Genomic DNA, 21,193 nt, shown 5'->3' with positions numbered 1-21,193 from the left:
GCATGATTCATCAAGTGATGATTATTACAGATCTAAAGGAAGAAGCATGGAGGAGAAAGGTTGCTTGTTGCAAATGAGTTAGGGACAGGGACTTTGAAAAATATCAGAACAGAAGCACTTTAGAAAATCTGCCCCTGTATGACTGAAAGCTGAACTCTTTAAAGAAATTCCCACCCAGTTCCAAATGTTCAGCACTTGCAACAAAATCTGTCCCCAGCTCTCTACCTGCTGTAACTGGTGCCAGAAACATTTCTCCTAAAGATGTAATAATTTTCATGAATTTTCCAGCCCATCAAATATCAGAGCTCACATTTTCACAGCACAATGTAAATCTTTTGGTGAAGCCCTCACTGTTTGTGGAACATTATTTTCAAATAATATTAACTGCTGCATTGTGAGCTGGACAGGTGGTACAATGCCTTCGTGCTTAATGCAAACTAATTTGAAACAAAGAGAAGATGGAGATCTGTTTGTTTTATATTGCCTCTAAAGAAGACAGTTTCAAGTACTCAAATAAATAATGAATAGGAAACTGAGCAATTAATCTTACATGATCAATTCAGAGCTCATAGATTGTAGGAACTCTGAATGTGTTGCTGCAAGTCTGCCCTTCACCTGTGAATTATTTTTGTCAAGGAATCCAGACCTAATTCACAACAATGTATTTCTGTAGAAACCATAAAACTGCTTTCATAAAGGTTTTGCTTTGTCTCTAGTTTCTTTAAAATGTAACCAGTTTGGACTAGATATGATTTGACTAATTTGCATTCATTCTGGTATGAACCAAATTATGATGCCTTGTGTATTCACAGTAGAGTCCTGCCTTCAAAAGGTTTGTTTCAAGGATGAACTGGTAAGCCTTGGGGACTAAGAAGCCCTTTAAAATTGGGGTCAAGCCAGGCAGTTAGATTCAAAAATAATAAATAAATCCATTTGGAGACAAAGGCCTATTGTATACCAGTCTTCCAGGAAAACCCATGGGTGGCTGAGAATTACTTGGGAAAACTTAGTGGAAATTAATTCCGACCCATTCTCAGTTCTTTCTTCCACACTGAAAAGAGGGGTCTATGGAGGCAGAAAAACATTGGTGAATTCTCACAGGGTCAGGGAATACCTGGCATTGTAAATGCAGAGCTAGAAAATGTTCACATTTCCTGTACCACTGAAAGAGAGAACCCACACTTTCCCTGGGCCACCACCAGCTCCAGCTACAAGAGGGTGGTGTATACTTAGAAGGTACAGAGAGGAATAAAAATTGCAGTCAAAGCTTATGTGGCACAATAGCTCAAAGGAACCACTTCCCACTCTCTGTTCAAAAGGAAGAAAAAATCCCAAAAATACAACTAAACCCAAAAAAGAGTCCCCACTGTTCCTCATCATACAGTGCTTTCTGTTACTAGGCAGGCACTGTCAAGCTGACATGTACAGTTTATTAGAAATTAGAATTTTACTCAGGAATTTTGCATTCATATATATATATATATATATATTAATCATTAGGCTACATGGTTCTTTACATTTGTTCAAAAAAAGAAATATCATGCTGTATTATGAGCTTTTAAAGTGACAATTATAGAAAAACACTATTCTTTACTCTTAACTTTGCAATCATATGTTAATAATTATCACCACAAAAGCTATTTCAATTCTTCCAAGTTATACAACCAACTAGACAGCAAAGACAGCTTTGAACCTTTGAACATCAGGGTTTTATTTACCATATTATCCTATTTTTAGGTCAAAACTTCACACATTTGCTGAAACCACTTTCTCTATGTCAGGCAGTTCTCCTGGTAAAACTCCTTCAGGTACCAAGCTGCTGAGGAGGAACAGTACAGTTTTGATTCAGTGCCAAACTAGAAATCCAGACATTCTTACAGAGAGTGAGGAAGACTCCCAGACTTGGCAAGGGAAGGAGACAGTGCCTCCTTTATGCCATGTTTTTTGCTCAGGAGGTGGAGTATTATATAGGGAATCATTAATTAACAGACACTTTGAAACCAGAGTCCACCTACTATTAAATAGCTCTGTTCTTGTTCTTCAGCCTCTGAAACACCTATCATCTATTATCAGGCAGCATAAACTTGAACACCACTTGCAACAGTGTACAAACAGTATGATCACTGTTGCATGCCTTAACCTGAATTCTCAAACTTAGTTCCGATTCAATGCAACTCTCTGGAGGAGACCTTTGAATTGTGTTTGAAATACTGCATTCAAAAAATCAAGGAAGCAGTCATCTCCTGCCACTAAATTTGAATGTCACTTTCCTGGAAATTTCTATAGTGCCATTTAGATGAACACAGAGGAGAATAACAGTGCATAACATACATCTACATACCTTTGGCAGCACTCAGAGAAAGAGAAGCTGCAGCTCTACAGGTATGTTCTGGACTCCTAGAAAAGAAAAAACAAAACAGTAAGTGTTATAGAATACAATAATCTAATGCAGCTGGTAGGGGGGATAATCCACAATAAAATGCTCTCTCAGTTTAAAATAGAAGAAACCATCACCCTGGGGTAAACAAGAAAATTGGACAATTATTTCTAGCCCATCAGTTCAACTAGCCTTGTTAGCCTAGCTTCTTAAAGCTAAGAGTCACCATTTGTCTGTGAATTGGCTTTTATAAGACAAGATCCTCCTTGTCTATATGAAACCCAAGGCAACACCATTTGTGTTTATCACTCTGCAAAGAGAAGCAGTGCCAAAATTCTGCAACACCTACTTTAGCTGCTGAAATCCAGAGAACTGAATGTGCTGCTGTTAGCATTTGGAGACAGGAATATGTTTTGATCTAATACATCCTACACAGACTCACTTGGTGTCAAGAAGGTACCAGATTCCATAACAGGTTAAAATAGAGACAAATATGAAAACACTCTGCATGCAACTTATGCAGAGTAACTTCTACTCATTTTATTTGAATTTTTTCAAATATAGGTTCTAAACCTTCTAAAAATACTATAGAAGTCTGCAAATAGCTAAATTCTCCTACCTTGTCACAAAAAAACAACAGCTTGATTAATATATATGAATGTTTTAATAATACTTTTACTATGTTGTGTTTAATTCAGAGTTACGTGAGAGGCAGAACTAGTACAGAAGTTCACATATACAAAGAAATCTGTCTCAGAACTTTGGCCTTTACTACTTAGTCAGGTGCCTTCTTAAGCACTTGCCAAGGACACAGCCTGTGGACACCAATATGTACGGATACAGTGAGTGTGCCACTGCTCCAGTGGAAGGTGTCCCTGCCCATGGTGAGGGGCTCAGAACTAGGTGATCTTCAAGGTGCCCTACAACCAAACCACTCTAGGATTCTAAGATTTTCTAACCTACTGGTCCTTTTTTGGATTTACATATGTGTTAATATGTTCTTACGGGTACCCCACTCAGCGAAGAATTTTTGCCTCCCTGTCACAATGTTGCTACAGGGAGTAAAATGCCCTTCAACTTTCCTATCTCTTCCCCCATCTCAGAAAGCAACATGCCTCACAGCTTCCTGGCACCCAGAAGTAAGGACGGAGGCTAGGAACACCTCTCCCTCTTCACTCTGTGTCCTCAGTTTCTGATCCTTGTTTTCCTCAAGAGTCAATAGATAAACCCTACCACTCTGGGTAGTACAACCCACAGCCATGCCATAACACCACTGGGCACACCAAGCAGGTATGACCTGGTACCACTGGCACCCTCAAGCCCCTTTCACCAGCACACATTTTGCCTGCATGCCTAGCCTGGCTCTCTGTCTTCCTGTGTCACTCAGTTCTTAATTTCTCACTTACTGTAAGTCAAGTGGGAAGAGTAATCCTGTTCTACCCAAATTGATGTGCTGGCCTCTCTGTAAAGGAACTCTAATAATGAAAAAAAGAGAGACACACTACCAATGGCAGAGCTGTATTTTCTATTTCTGTCCTATACTTACTCTAGTTCAGACCTATTCAACATCTATCTTATGCTCTAATGCCAGTGCTGTTATGGAAAACACAGTTTCACCCCCGCCCCATATTAATTTACGAGGGGCAAATGCTGGCTACAGGTTTCCTATAATGTGACAAACAGATTGTTTATCTGCACAAAAGCTTTTAAACTCAAGTCATGCCGCACCCTCAGCCACACAAATAAATGGCTCTGGAAATAGAAACAAAACAGGACAAAAAAATTCAGACCTCTACAAAAAATAAAGTCCTGGATGGTTTTTGCTAGAATTTAGAGTCAAAGGCCCAGAAGAGTAAGCAAGACACATATGCCAATTCCAGCAGGAATTGCTTAAGGAAAATCAAGGATTTTCCATGCACCACAAAACAGCTAAAAGCCCAAGTATAGTGGAGCAAATATTATTCTGAATAGCAGCAATGGATAAGTAACTATGACATGAACCATTCTCATCCAATGTTAATTCAGACCAGCAAAGGAATGTTCTTTCCATTGGTCTGCAATGAAGGAGAAATTCTCTGAAAGTCCAATTAAGTTCAATCAGTAACACATGCTTCCTACAGATATCCCTGCAGATCAGACACACATTGCAATTATATTCCAAACAGCTGGAAAGGCAGCAGCAGAATGAAATTCTGCTTTTAAACTGATTTACAGTTTGAAGAAACAGTATCCAGGATGCCACCCATTCCCTGCAAAAGGATCTGGCGAGAGCAAAATATGCAGAGATTTCCCTTCTGGCAAGTGCAATAGTCTTTTTGGTTAGGTGGCAATCATGCAGCTTCCAAACAGCTTGAATAAGATGACAGTGCAGCATCCAAATCATTAACTTTTAAGTTAAGGAGTATGCAAAGTGGGGCTCAAGCAGATTTTCTAAATTACTTAAAAATGTGAACTGTTTGGATATCTAGGTTGAAGCAATAAAAATACATATCATAAATACCATCACTAAAGAGGATCTGGTACTGAAAGTTATGGAGGTAGGAGGAGATATTCTGGGCAACCTTCCCTGCATCTCATGAAGAAATCTCATTCATAACTATCAAATCATCCTTTGCTGTACTTCCCAATTACTGTTCACTGTGAGCATTTCACTTTTCCCTTGTGCACTGTTCAACCTCCCAGATGATACTTCTGTTAAGCACAGATGATACCTGTTAAGTATTCAAGCATAAACCAGGTAGAAGACCTTGCAAAGAGAATGTATCTGACAAAGCTGGATAAGACATGATGAGAGCCCTGGATTAATCTCTAGAATTTTATGGAGCTGAACTCCATAGCTCAAATGCGCTACCAAACATGATCCACGTTTAAAAGAGACAAACAAAATCAAACCCCCCTTCCACACACACACACACACAAAATACAGAATCACACACTTATTAGCAAACAAAGAGCATGTATATCCATCCTCCTATCCACAAGAGTCTAACACAGGGCTAATTGTTGCCAGCAAAAAGTAGTTTGGCACATCAAAGGATGACTGCTGTACCACTTGAAATAACGTGATGGCTGTCATTTTCCACACACTGCCTGTGAAGGACACACGTGCCTGGCTCTGCAGTGTACGTGACACATCAGAGTCAGCAGCCGCGTCTGTAAAACCTGAGTGCTGGGGAGAAGGGAGGAAGGAGGCAGAACAGAGCAGGGTCACTGCCTCTGTCATTTTGGAGCACTTGTACTTTTTCATCACAAATCAATCCCTGTACAAGGTACTGAAGGTTTTACTCACAGCATACAATGAGAATAAATAACTTTTCCTAATTTAATCACTAACTTTCAATGCCTTTTTAAACAAAAAGCTAGGAAGAGCATCAAGGCACATAGCAAGAACTGTTGCTGTTGAAAGGTCTTAAACGTGAATATGCCTTTGGAAAAAATTACTTATGTAATGAAAAGAACAAGCAAAGATTCCTAAAGGAAGCTGAAGGGACACTTTTTCCTCCTCCTCTAGCCTTTTGAGAACCGTAATCTTAACAACCATAGCTGTTCAAAAGTGGGTGTAGGACGATAGGGGAAAGAAAGGATAGCATTGTTTATAGTACAGCAGGAGCCGCATGAGGAGAATAATTTCTGTGCAAGAACGGAAGAGTGAAAGGAAATGGGTAGGTAAAGACAATTGTAGGATTTGTACAGTACAGAAGAGAATCCCTTCCATGTAGGATGCAATTTCTTCCATGGAAAAGATGTTTCATCCATGGAGCTAGCTGATGTAACTCCTCTGGAATAGTAACCTTTCAATGTTTATCTGCAGCTCTGTTACTAGACAGGTTGTGGTTCTTATAATTAGCACTTTATCAGCTAAAAAGTCAAAACATTCCTTGCATCAATGTATTTAGTCTTATGTCACCTTAATGAGATAGGTGTCAATTAAGACTGAAAGGAGTGTCTGGTATGAATCATAAATACTTTAAAGGGTTCTCAAAGTATGAATAATCAACACTTTCTGAAAATAAATTTCCTGGAATAAGCTTCAGGGTCACTTCACATCAGCAAGCCTTTCTGATACCCTGGTCATTCCCCCTCTTTTACAGCTAACAAGATGGAGGTGCATAAAGGCACCAGACAGCTTCTTTAAAGGAATCATATATGTATAAGCCTAAAAGAAGGGACTTGTTTTTTCACCAGTTGTCAAGTACTTCAGATCTCACTAGGAAAATTCCACCTGCAGAATGCCATACAACTGTTTGAAAAGCCATTGAAAGGCATCTAATAAATCCCACAGGATTCAAAACAATGCCTCCCAAAGCCCCATGGCACTCATCTAGCACTCGCACAAGCTTCTCTACGGACAGATTAAGCAAAGTGGTCTGCTTGTTGACCTGCATAAGTATGACATGAAGTACTCAGTCCACAATTGTGAAAATACTTTCTTAACTGAATTGTGTCAGGACAAGAAATACGTGCAGAGCCCATATTTTCTGACTAATAGTATTATTTTACCACAATTACTTCTATGTGGACTCCTTCTCTACAGCACCAGAGGAGTCCAACCAGCTGCTATTTATACATGTTTTTCTGTGAACTGCTTCAAGGATGACCATGAAGAAAAGAAAGTCTGCTTTCAATAGATTTAAGTCAGACAGGGAGGGATCTGCCACTAACAAAAACTCCTAAAGGATCACACACAGAAAAGTGTTGGAAAACAATTATTTAAAACTATGGTATGTTAATTACTGTCCTGGAAATAATTTCTTGAAGGTTCTTTACACAGTCTAAACAGTCACACTACTATATGATGCTCTCAGATTAACAGCTAAATCATCTGAGCACGCATGTTGCAGCAAGGCAAAAACACACCAAAACAAAGTGAAAAAAGATCCCCAGGATTTGATGGAGCTGTGATAAACATTCAAAAGGAACACATTTCACCATTAAACTTCTTCACATTATTTCCAACTGATTTTTGACACTAGAACTGTCTTTTAATAGATGCAAAAGAGATAAATATCTCATTACCAAAAATAAATTTGTCTGTTAAGGATGACAGAGAGAGGCAAAAGCATTGCACTGCCTATTATGGTATTGAGCAACAGATTTCATTCCCTCTGCTATATGCCCATTTATCAAAAATGTGGCAAGCTTTACGAAACAATTCCTGAGCTTCTTTGGTCCTCTCTTTAATTCCTCCATAATTCTTCGTATATATAAACATGTCAGGTCTGGAAAGAAGTGGGGCATGGACATAATTTACCACAGAGCTCTTTTTCTATGCAAATGCTGGTAAGAAAACAATAAAAGACAAAAGGGGAATAATGCAAAACATTAAAGCAATGAAACAAATGTATCTGCAATTTACTGTCCAATAACCTGATGAAGCTCCTTAGAACAGCAGCAGAAACGGCAGAAAAATCCTGTTTTTCTGCCTTTTTGAGCACAGAGAGAGACCTTCTCTCTCTGTGTCAGAACGAGATGCATCAGCTCCCAACGAGCTGAATCACGCTGCATCACAGCCTGTGCTTCATGAACATGCGAGACACTACTTTAATAGGAAATGGGAGCTGGCTTTAGCACTACCAGCATGTCACGCACAGCCACAAGGCAGCCAGGCCTTTGTTCTCTTCCCAATGGGCTGCCTTTGTCAAACACCCTCCTAAGGCCAGGCAGAGGAGTAGAATTTATTCTCACAATTGATCTAACGCAGACAGACCTCTCGTTCTGTCAAATACACACATGCACACATGCTCTCATAGATAGCCATACTCACAGATTTTTGCCTTTCTTCCTGTTCTCTTTTGATGAGGTAAAAGTCACTCCACAAAGCAAAACTGCACATCTGTGCAATCAGAACAGTTTCTGTTCAGACCACTGTTACACTTGAAGTAAAAGAGCCTGGAAAAAATTTATCTGGTATATTGTTGCTTATGAGGTTCAAAGCTAGACGTACATGTAAAACCAGCAGCATAAAAGCCATATCATACAGAAAATGGGATCCTGTGTTTTACTCAGCTATTCATCTGTCCTTTAAAGCAAGTCCAGTTGAAGCAATTCCTCACTGGCACACAGGAGGGCTAGATAGCCTAATAGGTCTCTTCCATCTCTAAGCAATTCATGCCTTGCATGACTTATTTTTATTGACTTATCTTACTGGCTGTTTGTGGGCAGAAGCACGTGCCTCATGCAAATGCCAGACCACTCTTGCTTTGAGATGCTGTTGCGTAAATGGAAGTGAATCAGACTTATAACAAAAAGCATGATTTTATTTCTGAAGGATTAAGTCCATATCGTCAAGCATCATTTTTACATATACAGAAAGAAGCTTCAGCAATACCACCCTATAAGCATTACATTAACCAATCTAGCCCTTTCTGGGTTTTACTGCTCCCATTTTACCACAGCTGATACCTGAGCTCTCTACAAAGATAAGAGCTTCAGCACCTTGAGAGCACTTTGAGCAGGGATTCCCAGTAGAATGTGCCCTGAGGCAGAAGTCTTGACAACCGACACAATCAGCAAGACAGAATAAATACATGTTCTAAACATGAAGCCCTTAAAAGTGAAAGAATTCTCCTCTTCCTTAAAACTATTTCCTTTGTGCACATTTTTTATCTCAGCAGAGACTGGTAGTGACATTTCAAGTCAGCAGGAGGAAATGCTGCATTTGTGGCCTTAGCTGATTAGGTCCTCAGCTAGTACAAACTGGGGCAGCTATGTGTATTCATAACTCAAGAGGAACACCAATTCTGAGTATGCTTTCTGCCTTAAGGAGCTACTGTATCATCAATCTCAAATCACAACATTTATTAAAATGACATTTCTGACCAAAACAGCAAGAACAGAACTTCTACTTGCAAGACAAAGTACAGAGGGGAGGGAAAAAATAAATCAATCCCTTACCTTAAAAAAACTTACTATACATTTCAGCACTAATTCACTGCATGAGATTCTTCCCCTATCACCTGGAAGCAAGAAACACTCTGGGTGAGAGCACTTAAGAAACGGAAGATTCCCAATTTTTAGTTTATAACTATCTACAATTATCAAGCAAGCTGTAGTTTTAAAAGTTAAGCAGCAAAAGTTGACTACAGGAAAGGAAAGTCTGCTTTCACTGCTTGGAAACGTTCCTGATTTTCTCAGTGGGAACATTCAGTAGTGGACGTTAATATTTAACTCTGTGTTTTTCCATTATTAAACCAATTTTTCTCCAGGGATGCAGAGAAGTCAGTGGCATAGCTGAACTGTTATTATCCTTTAAGAGCAAGAAAAGTGACCACCACAGAAAAAAAAAAAAACAGCAGCAAAAACTCCAAGAACAAATTTTCTGAAAAGATTCTTTCCATATCACACATCACAGAACATCTCAATGAATAAGCAATTCACATAGACAGTAAGCAATGAAAAAGGAGTTAATAAAAATCATTAACTGTCATATTTAAAGCTGCTTAGAAAGCAACAGAACAGCTTCACTTGGTCACTTAGTCTTTCTGAAAGTGCAGTAAGTCAGTCTCGAGAAAATCTTCAAATATTAGTGAGTGAACACCTGCTATGCCATTGCTGCTCCAACCGCTGGGACAAATACAACAAGCTAAGTGGAAAATGCCCCAGATGTCCTACTGGAAGTAATTCCTACTGTCTAGTTCTCCCTAATCTTGTTATGAGACACTCCCTTTTGCCTGCCCACTTTTTCCCTGAATGCTTTCCAAGTCCATTTCCTTGTTTTTGGAGTTAGCTAGAAACAAGACTTCCAAATCAAATGCCAAAAGGAATCTGTTCATGCTCACAGTGAGACATAAGCAAGAAACAACTACATGCTCAGAGATGGTAACACCTGAGGTCCTCTGGTGAACACGTGCCCCCCCTCTTGTGCCAGAGCACAGGGGCATAGGATACTTGCAGAATTCTTCAAACACACTGGACAGGAGAACACAGTTCTGACATTTCCTATGGAAACTGGTTGTGAGTGATGGAGGAGTGACCATCATCTTTAAAAGAAGAGACAAGCTGTCTCGGAGCTTCAAAAGCTCTGGAAGGAAAATGCCTTTAATGGTAGAAAACACAATGAGCAAATAGAAATTGGCATGTATTTCCAGATACCCGCCTCATTGTAATGAGATGCACAGGGAAAGCTGATACTCCTACAGACAGTAAAAGCCTCATCATATCACTGCCTTCTACCCCCACCATTCTATTCACCATCTTCAAGTGGGAGGTATTCTGCAGCCTTTCACACTTGACCTCTTAATTAAAGCATGATAAAATTAACATCTCAGACGCAATAGATCTTTTACCCACCTACATCAGTAATTAAACTAATTCTCAAGGGAGCAAGAGCATTTGTTATGTGTAATGTAACTTTAGCTGGGGTATTCCAAAGAAGGAAAAAGAGCTGATGTAATAAATGCAGTCATTTATATTTTAATGGAGCTATTGTAAATGAAAGAAGAACACCTGTGACAGCTTGAGACAGCCCCAGCCAAATGACATCTATTGTGTCATGCAGGGACAGCACACTGCATATGGCCTCCCCATCTCCAGCTGCAATATAGAATAACTTAGTGAAGCAGATAGGCCTTATGCCTTGTCTGACTCTCAGATGCACTATAATCTGCTTTCAAAACCAATGGAACTGTACCAGATACATATATGTATATATGTGCGTGTGGGGGGTGTGTGTGTATATGTATATATATATACATATATACGTACATATATGTGTATTAAACTTCATATTCACTCTACATGAAAAGCAAGATAAACCAAAGTAGGTCTAAGGTCTTTCTTACTGGCAAAATAAACTTCTGCATTTGTAAAAATCCATACAGACCTTCAGACAAGACACTACCACAATACAAAGAATTGAACAATCTTATGCAAAGAGTTCATGTAATTAAAGATGGAAATGGCACCACATCAGAGTGGCAGAATTAAGTATTCTTTTCATCCTGATGTATAAAAGACCAAGCAACAAGAAAAAAGGTCCAAGAAAGTAACAAAAAATATACATGGAACAAAGAAGATATAGAGGATGGAACATGGACACAGAGGACACTTGAAGAGCTACAACAGCACAGAACACAAACCCCATTCCTTTAGGAAACACGACTGACTGGTGACATCTCAGATGCATGTTTTAGGGCTTTGGTTTGTGCTTGAACCCAAAAGCATGACAAACATTATTTCAGCTGTCAAATCTGGTCCTTGTTCAAAGGGTGTATTTACTCTGCTGAGGCATAACTGTTGAGAAACATGGCCTGGCAAAGGTCTGTGCAGTGACTAGGTAACCTTGCTAAAGATTTGTCTTAATTTGCACACAGGCAATCCAGTCTCAGTGAGCTTCAGAGTCCTCTCTCTCAGGCATCTCACCAGCCAGGTTTTAAATGTATAGTGTTCAGACTATAAGCAGCCAGCAGGTATGTGACATGCTGTCTCTCCCCAAAACCCAGTTAAATCCACACCAGGTAAGATCAAAATTCCCTCAGTCCCTCCCTGCTGTATTACAAAGTATTCAAACAAACTACAAACAACAGTCTAAACGCTCATCTTCAAGTTTAGTTGATCCCATGACATTCATTCATAGCTACTCAGTTAAGACTGATTGATTATTTATTTCTTGTCAGGAAAAAAACAAACCAAGCCAAAACAAAACATACCAATATATTATTTCAGAAAAAGACCAGCAACTTGGTAATCTCCCTGACACAAAGGCCATTGCTTCAGCTGCTTGGAAGTCTATACCTTTGTCTCTGCCTGGGGTTTATCAAGTGAAAGACCACCTCTACAATCCCAAAGGAAGCATGTCCAATTCTGCCACTGGTATTAAACATCTGTTCACTGCAATCTTGTCAAAGGCCAAGAAACAGGCTCAACAAATTTAGCCTTGCATATTTAAGAATTGCTCTATTGCTGCTCATCCAAATTTCAGTCACGTGAACAAGTAATTCTGGTTGTTTTGCATTCTGCGCCAAGTTACCAAAATATTGAGTCCAAGCAAAACACCATGAAGAAAAATCTATTTCAACTGTATTTTTTTTGGCTTACACTGCTCTCTATGATTAATCTTTAAAATTTGCTACGGAAATGAGACAGCTAAGTGGTCATTGTCTTAAGTACACACTGAACATCCTATAGCCCAGTCAGTTTATTCCAGTTCTACTGAATAAACTGAACACACGACAGCTAAAATAATCGGAGGCATTCAGTTGTGAATAAACAAGGCCAAGGCAGAACATGAATATAAAAAGAGAGGATTAAAAACCTTTAATAAACAGATTCTTATCAGCCCATGGAAGGCAAAATTCATTGGGGAAGTTTCCATCATATCCAGGGTATCATCTGGAAAACTAAGAGAACATTTTCAAAAGTAATTAAGATAACTTATTATGATATTAACAGCATTACTTGGAGTAAGTATAGGCTCAAAAGACTGAATTCTCAAGAATAACAGAGTACCTTCTTTAGTCAATGGCTTTACACCATTTTATAGTATAACACTGCAATAACAATATTAACACATAATTTTACTTCTCTTCTGTTTTTACTTGCCAACACAAGAATTTCAACCTTTAAATACATCTCTTAGCTATAGACCCCATACAAGCTTCTAATCTTCATTATAGTGCATCCAGTACCTTCCCTCTAAATAGAATTGCTCTAAACTTACAGTAGTGTAATTACACAAAATCACAGAATCAGTTAAGTTGGAAAAGACCCTTGAGATCATCAAGTCTAACCTACGATCTAACACCACCTTGCTAACCAGACCATAGCACTGAGTGCCACATCCAGTCCTCTTGAAACTTCCAGGGATGGTGACTCCACCACCTGGGCAGTCCATTCGAATGCCCAATCACTTCTGCGAAAAAATTCTCCCTAATGTCTAGCCTAACCCTGCCCTGGTATAGCTTAAGGCTGTGTACTCTTGTCCTGTCACTGGTTGCCTGGGAGAAGAGACCAATTCCTACCTGTTTACAGCCCCCTTTCAGGAAGTTATGGAGTGATGAGGTCTTCCCTGAGCCTCCTCTTCTCCTGGCTAAACAACCCCAGCTCCCTCAGCCATTCCTTGCAGGATTTGTGTTCCAGACCCTTCACTAGCCTTGTTGCCCCTCTCTGGACTCACTCCAGCATCTCAATGTCCTTCCCAAACTGAGGGGCCCAGACAACTGGACACAGCCCTCAGGATGGGGCCTCACCAGTGCCAAGTATAGGGGAAGATTCACTTCCTAGGCCTTCTGGCCACACTATTTCTGCTACAGGCCAGGGTGCCATTGGCCTTCTTGGCCATGGGCTCACTGCTGGCTCATGTCAGGCAGACCCCCAGGTCCCTTTCCGCATGGCCGCTGCCCAGCCTGTAACACTGCATGGGGTTGTTGTGGCCAAACTACAAGACCTGGCACTCGGTCTTGTTAAACCTTGTATCATTGAATTAGGTCCATCTATGCAGCCTGTCCAGGTGGCTCTGCGGAGTCCTCCTACCCTTCAGCAGACAACAACTCCCCCTGAAATTTGGTGTCATCTGCAAATTTGCTAATGGCACAAATCATAAGCCAGAATAACATACACCTTATATTCACAACACTGGATATTCAACTGAGAAATTTTATATTCACATAGGCAAGAAATTTGTGAAGAAAAAACTACAGTAACACAGTAATGCAAAGAAATAAGTAAATTTTTTTTTTCACCATAAGATAATTTTTGAAAGTTTCAGATATGAAATGACATATGAAACTTGTTCCTCAATCTTTTGACATAAAACAGTAGCCACTGATTAGGAGACAATTTAACAAATAAAAGAACTTCAGTGGTCTGATTAAGACAAGACAGACAAAGGTTCATATTAAGCTAGAGGATGACCTGCTCCCTATTTATTTACACACAGGAAACTGCTGCAACTTCACAGAAGTAGGGCACCATGGCATGAAGAGCAAAATTCATCTCTTCATTGTGTCTGGACTGACTAGTTTCCAGCAGATGCTTCTAAGGTCATGATTTCTGTTAGAAGCACCCCCAAAAAAATGTTAAAAATGAAAGGGAGAGTAATGCTCCAAAACTACATTGGCAAAAATGTTGCTGTCTCCATCCAGAGACACTGGAGTGCATTAGCTTTGGGGTCATTAAATTTCTGCTCTGTTGGAGAAGGAACAGGGCAGGGGACCATAAATCATTCACTTCAGAAAATCTCTCAGGACCAAAAGGACTGAAGCTATCTATTATCACTGTATGGAATGCAACCCCCCTGAAAATATGGTCTGAAGGAAAAATATCCTGAGCTGGACTGCAGAGAACATTTGAAAAGTAATCATTCTGTACAAGGCATAGCTTAAGACCTGTAAAGATACTCTAGACAAGTCCACTTAGGATTTCATACCATCCTCCACTGAAACAAACCTCCACAACTTACATTCTCCCTGGCAGCAACTCTCTTAAGCTGGCTGCTCTGGCTCTATCAGCCTGCAGTCCACACAGCCCATTTCCAGAGAGCCCTGACTGCCCACCTAGGTCATCAACAACCAGCTCTTCCCCCCTTACATTCTCTTTTCTGTAAGGAAGCCAAAGGACAGGATTCTCTTAGGTAACAACTGCAAACTGTCTGTTATGTATTATCACAGAGACCATTCCAACTCAGGTTTGTTTCCCCATACATGAACACAACTATTAGGAGAACAGCACAGAAGGAATACACACCATGTTCAGGTTGCTGGAGAGGGCTGGGAGTCCAGCACCAAGGACACACTACAGAATGAAGATTATTTTGCTAGCCTTAGGGCACCACAGAATCGTAGACTTTTGGTGGTGTTAGATTTGGAGGACAGATGGACTGAATTTTATTCAGTTGTTTTACAATAATGTAAACTAAGCCAGGTTGAGGGTACTATGATCAGTTCAACCCTGTTATGGGAAGGACAAATTACATCCCCCACAAAGGGAAAGGGTTTTCAGAAGGGGCTACAACTCCATCAGTACAACGTGCTTGTATATTACATTTCAGAAGGTCAAAGAAGAGGGAGTTGTAGGTACATGTACCCTTCCCTGATCAATGTGCTAGCACAGCTACAGACAGCAGTGTAGCCACTGACAGCTCAAAAACATCTGGTAATCCACGATGAGAAGCACAACGACAGCTCAAGACATGAGTCCATTCAGAGTGCCTGGTACCCGACCTGCTGTCTGACCTGGACAGGGTCATGGCAGGGGGCACAGCAGGGAGTCAGAGGAACAAACATGGTTTGTTTCTCTTCTGGTTACTTTTCTGAATATCTTTCATCTTTTCTCAAATAAAAGAGGAGGGAAAATAAAGTCAGCTTCTTGCCACAGCCATCATCCTCGGAAGGACACACTGATGACATTACACTTGAACATGATCCTATGCTTATATCATAATTAGATCCCAGCTAATCATCACGTCAAGACAGCCAAAATTGTCAATCTTTCCTATCAGAGACAACAGCTTAGGAACATGAAAGTGTAATTTACCATTTCCTTGTTATTTCCTTCCTTCCAATTTACAGTTTCCTTCAGTTTCCGAGGCTGCCAGAAACTGAAAGTTATGGTTGCAAAATAGCAGTATTTTGCAAAATAGCAGGATTTATTCAAATCCCAGGCATTAATTACATAAATATTATTATATACTGCATTTCACAGTCTCTTCCTGTCAGCATTGCTAGGCCCTTTTAATAATGCACAAGCATCATTTTATTCCCATGAAATGGAGGAAACCATGTTCAGCACAACTACACATGTCACTGTGAGGTGTTCCTGCAAAAACATGACAGGCATCAACCTCTACACATATAGAGTGGCAGAAATTGGTCCTGATTGCATGTTCAATGATATATCAGAAAGGATAAAATATTTCATGAACACAAGGGCAATGGTGCCCCAATCACGGACTTGTCATCACTTCCCATTAGAAGTTCATGAGCACAAAGCCTGTTTTCATTTTAGAAACATAGGCAAAATAGCACCAGACTCAGCAATGCAAGTGATAAATAAAAACTATGGGAGAAAAGGAGCAAAAAAATCTCCCAATTTGAAAAAGCAGGACTGCCACGTAGTTACCCTTCTCCAGTGAGAAAGAAAACACTGCTAGTCTCCTTTAGAAGCTAAAGAGAACTAAGAGAGTTTTTCTTTTTTTTTTTTTTTCCAAGCTTTGTTTTTCATCCAGATTACGGTTCATTAAGATAGAAGGAGCTAAAGAGCAGAAAGAAGAACTAAGGGCAGAAAGAAGGATTTTCTCCTCTATAGCCTAATAACTCCTGCCTGGTTTCAATCTTCTGTAACTACTGGGTATCATTACATATTCCCTCAGGAAGTTAGGACAGCTCTAATTAGTCTGTGATAATGAAAGATACCTTTAACTGCTATATCCTTTCTATCACATCCTGGAGGCCATTGGAAGTTTTAACAAACTAAAGCATCAAGGGATTTGACCCAGACCATCCATGCCTGCATTCCTATTAACCCTAGTGCCCATAGTCACCAGATGGGACTACCAAAAAATCCAGGCATGGTGACAGTGAGAGGTCACTAGACACCAATTAAAATACCAGTAGCTATCTATCATCACTGTGAGCACTAGGGCACCCTAGGGAAGGGAAATGCTACTGTCGATTAGGCCAGCCACTACAATGGATGTTTCCTGGTTTTGCCATGCTATGTTAAAGCTAAATAAGAAACACAATAAAAAAGAGGTTAAGCTTACACTTTTTTAGTTCAGAAGCTAAGAAAATAAAAGCTTTTCCTACTGCGCCCACATGCTCCATTTTATGACTGAACCAAAGCATATAACAAGTTCCCTACTTTTATAGATGAAGGAACACAGGAGCAGAGCTTCTAATTTAGTTATAGTTCATACCACCTCCTAAACCCTTATCATCACACCCACATGGGCACCTGGAGCCAGCCTTCAAATGTAAAGAAGGTGATTCCACTTTATAACATGATCTATTCAATTATAGCTGAAGAGACCATCAAATAAACAGAGACTACTGGCAGCAAGGTAGTGGAAGGTGCAATGCCAGAAACCATACTTGTCACAAAGGTAAGTGGGGGGACCCTGTGGTGAAGAGCAGAGTTCAGCTTCCTTGGAAGAGAGCTTTCTGAATAACTTGCACAAGTCTCTAAAATATATACATAATGAGACACTGAAAAATGCAGTGCAAGATTGATTCTACAAGAACAACCATATTTCACCTCATAATTTTATCTGTCTTGCAGCTCTGCATACACTGTACCATGTATGATCAAGTATATTGCAAATTGAACCACCAGAACAAGATGAGGAAAGACTTCCAAATCAAGTTATTTCAGGGGGTTTGGGATTGAGGTTTTTCCTTCTTCCCCCCCCCCCCCCCAAACCCACATTACATCCAGCTGACTGCTGAACTGATACAACACATTACTTAAAGAACATCTCTGCAGTGGATGGTGGATAGTTAAAAAGTAGATAAACTTAGGTCCAGGATGCAGATGTCAAATAAAGAGAGAATAAATGAATTTGAAGAAGTCTGAAAAACTGACATTCAGTAGCAACCATTGCTACATTTTGAGAATACAAGAAACCACTCAGTAGTGTCATAAGGAAGAATTACACAGCACTGTTTTAGGCTCAGTGAAAATTGCTTTCTATCTCTCAAGCTTTCACTTCATTATATGATCCTTCAATGAGGCAGATAAAAAAGATACTTTCATTTAACCACTGATAAAATGTTTCTATATTACAACACTTGTTTGAAATGTAAGCTTTTTGAGGCAAGAACTAAATTTACTTTTGTTTAGAGCCTGAAAAATGGATTCTGTGGTTCTGTGTCCTACCAGTACTACTGTAACACAAATAGCATAATAAAATAATTGTCTCCTTTCCTTCTAACTAACCACATCCATCAAATGCAGCTATAAGGAAATAGGAGATACAACATCCTTTCATCCTCAGCACCCTTTGCAGACACTCAGACTGCAGTAAAAGACAGTTTATCATTTCACTTTTAGCAGTCATAGAGCAGTTAAGTGACCTGGGGAAAACAGGTCTTGAGGAAGTCTGTAAGCTACTGAGAAAATTAGCGTCTTTGACTTTGTCTCTACAGAGAAGATATCACGGACTTTAAGATAACAAATAAAGTTGAATACCACTTCCCGACTCTGGATCTTGTTCTTGGCACTACTTAAAGAATAATATCCACAGATCTTCACAACAATAGGGCTTTTTTTTATTGGTGGTGGTGTTCTTTTTAGAAGCTGTTTTTTCCATGATACACACATTTCCCACAGCTCACACTGAGGTATCTGATCAGGTTTTAGACTCTTATCTTACAGTCCCTGTCTCTTGTTAGTGAGTTCATCTCTGGGAATAGTGCTACAAAAAGTGCTGAAAAGAGAAAGACATTGCAAAGGATCTTGAGTGAAAAGCTATTTTGGTTTGTTTTAAATCTAAAAGGCTTTTCATTCTGACTCCCCAAAAAAATCATTTTAGCTCACGTTTAGGAAAAACAAATGTTGAAGGAAGATTATTATAGATGAATTGCTACTGTCAGTGAATCATATGAGCTCTGAATAGGAAAGTATAATGCCTGTCAAACAAATAAACATAATATTTAGAACACTCAAAGCATGCTATCAAATGGACAGATTGCAACACTGCACGTATCACCTAACCTAGCAGACACACACAGGAGTTATTCTGTTCTCAAGCTGCAATGTCATTTACCAAAATACTTTCTTTGTCTGAGCATCAAATATCTTATTTGTGAGGACTTTGGACTAATTCAAGATCCCTACCAACAAGCAACCTGATGCCTGATACACAGTGAACTGGACTAGTTACACCACAGCACAACCTTTTGTTCATACAAAACAGAAACCATCTTGAAGGACACATTCATCAGAGGCTTAGGCATTAAAGATACCCTTCCATATTTCTAATGGCTTGTTTACTCTTCATCCACCTGTGCTTGCATCAGATACTACACAATCTTAATTTCTGCTCATATTTATTTCTAAGCCTTTAATACTTGGTTCATCTCCTGCCTCCACATGACTAGGCAGTAATAAAAGCTGGAGTTATAGCCCCTAAAAACACTGTCTTAAAGACTTAAAGCCCAGGAATCATTCATCACAACTCTTTCCATTATATTTGCTTCTTCCCCATTTAGCATGCTTAATAATATACCACCACTTTGCCTTATAACAGTCACAATAAAAACCCAGTAAACATGGAGCTTCCACATCTAACCATTTCAAAGGTTACTTAAACTAGAATAAACTGCAAAATATCCAGAAGCAGGCTTACAATAAACATTCAGACTTTCAATTTTTAGTGTGAGAATGGGTCTGAAGCTTTTATTGTACAATATATTTTCCTGCATAAGAAAAGTCTCTGCATAAATGGAAATTAAATATTCATTAACTAACTGTATTTGGTATGCAAGTAAGCAGAAAACAAAACTGCCTATTGTAGCAAAAAAAGAGGCAGACATACTCAAGAACCTGGAATGAAAAACTTTTAAGGGGATATTAATAGACTTCCATTTAACAGCTTATTACAGAGCTGCAGCATTTTCAAGTGACAGCAGCATGCCATTACAACTATGAATAAAGTAATATTTTCCCAGCTGTAGTTACAGCCTTTGCTAACCACTGCTCAAAAACAGGTGTTTTGTCCTCTCCATGTGGTACATTCTCAGAAGAGTGTTATTGACTTTTTCTACTCAGGATTTTCAGAGATGTCCAAGGTATTTGGGAACCTAACTGTTATTAAGAATCTCATGCCTTTCAGCACCTGTGAGACTCCCAGTAAAATAAACAAGGGAATTTGTCTTGATATTTCAAACTTAGCTTTTGAGACAAAATAGCTCTTTGGAATTTGGGGCTTAAATTTTATGACATGGTGTTCTTCTCTCAACACCAATGTGCCTAACCAATAACACTTCGTTGTGTTTTGCTATTGATTATCCTCCTTTGTTCTAAGAAAAGAATACATTAGGAATATCATTCCCAGACAAAACACTTTAACTTAGAAATATGAATCTCTGCTGCTTCAGACTAAAAGACTTTGTCCACCAGCTCTAAGAACACAACAAATACAAAAAGCTTTACCATGTGGTCCTGCCCAGGGGGATACAGAGCCACCCTTTATTACTGAGAGCTACTCTACCATTGTTGTAAGTTAGTAAAGGTTTCTCTGACTTCTCTTGACTTCTCTACCACTTGAATGATAAGTTTTCTTCAGCATTCAGTAAATTCCAGGTGTATTTGACAATGCAGTTGTAGTTGCTAATGTCTGTTGTCTTTATTCAGATCAGTGGAAGTGTGACATGGCTCCAGACTAAGCCCAGCTGGTGCTGCAAGTGGCACAGGCCACATTTGTATCCTGCCAGCCCCACGTCCACTCCAGCCCAGCACTGAAACAACATGGGCTCACAAACTGGTGACTCATAGCACTTTGAAAAACAAACATCAACAACAAATTCAAAGCCTTTCATCTCTTCTTCAGTAATTTAAATTGAATTATTAATTTCAAAAGTCTGCAAAAACTGTTGTGCTTTGGCAAGGCCTTGAGGGATGCCTCCAGGCCAGCTCCCAGTATCCAACAGGCAGCTGTACAAAGGTGTTTAGGCACCTGGAGATATATGAAGTCTCCTAATAAGATCTACATCGTGAATTAGGATTCTAATTTACTTAGGCAATTCTGAAATCCCATTTAGAGTCTAATGGCTCTTAAGCAAATAAATACCTTGAAAATCTGACTCCAGGTCACTTAAAGAATACAGATTATAACATTGGATGTCAGCAGTCAGTAGTCTCAACACAAAGGCAGCATATCTT

The 21,193-nt window shown here is 39.5% G+C and overlaps 1 protein-coding gene across 5 annotated transcripts in view; it reads right to left on the bottom strand.

Moving 5' to 3' along the window:
- The window catches only part of SORBS1 (sorbin and SH3 domain containing 1), a 157,640-nt gene that overhangs the window by 116,374 nt on the left and 20,073 nt on the right, over positions 1-21,193 (bottom strand). For all 5 annotated transcript variants that reach the window (XM_074544799.1, XM_074544811.1, XM_074544815.1 and 2 more), the window contains one exon: positions 2,342-2,397. The gene's annotated coding sequence lies outside the window, so the exon portion shown is untranslated. The remainder of the gene's footprint in view (positions 1-2,341; positions 2,398-21,193) is intronic.

The sequence above is a fragment of the Zonotrichia albicollis genome, chromosome 7 (genome assembly GCF_047830755.1).
Source record: "Zonotrichia albicollis isolate bZonAlb1 chromosome 7, bZonAlb1.hap1, whole genome shotgun sequence".
Lineage (NCBI taxonomy): Eukaryota > Metazoa > Chordata > Aves > Passeriformes > Passerellidae > Zonotrichia > Zonotrichia albicollis.
Note: the sequence above shows the minus strand (reverse complement) of the source record. Positions and strands in the feature narration are given on the sequence as shown.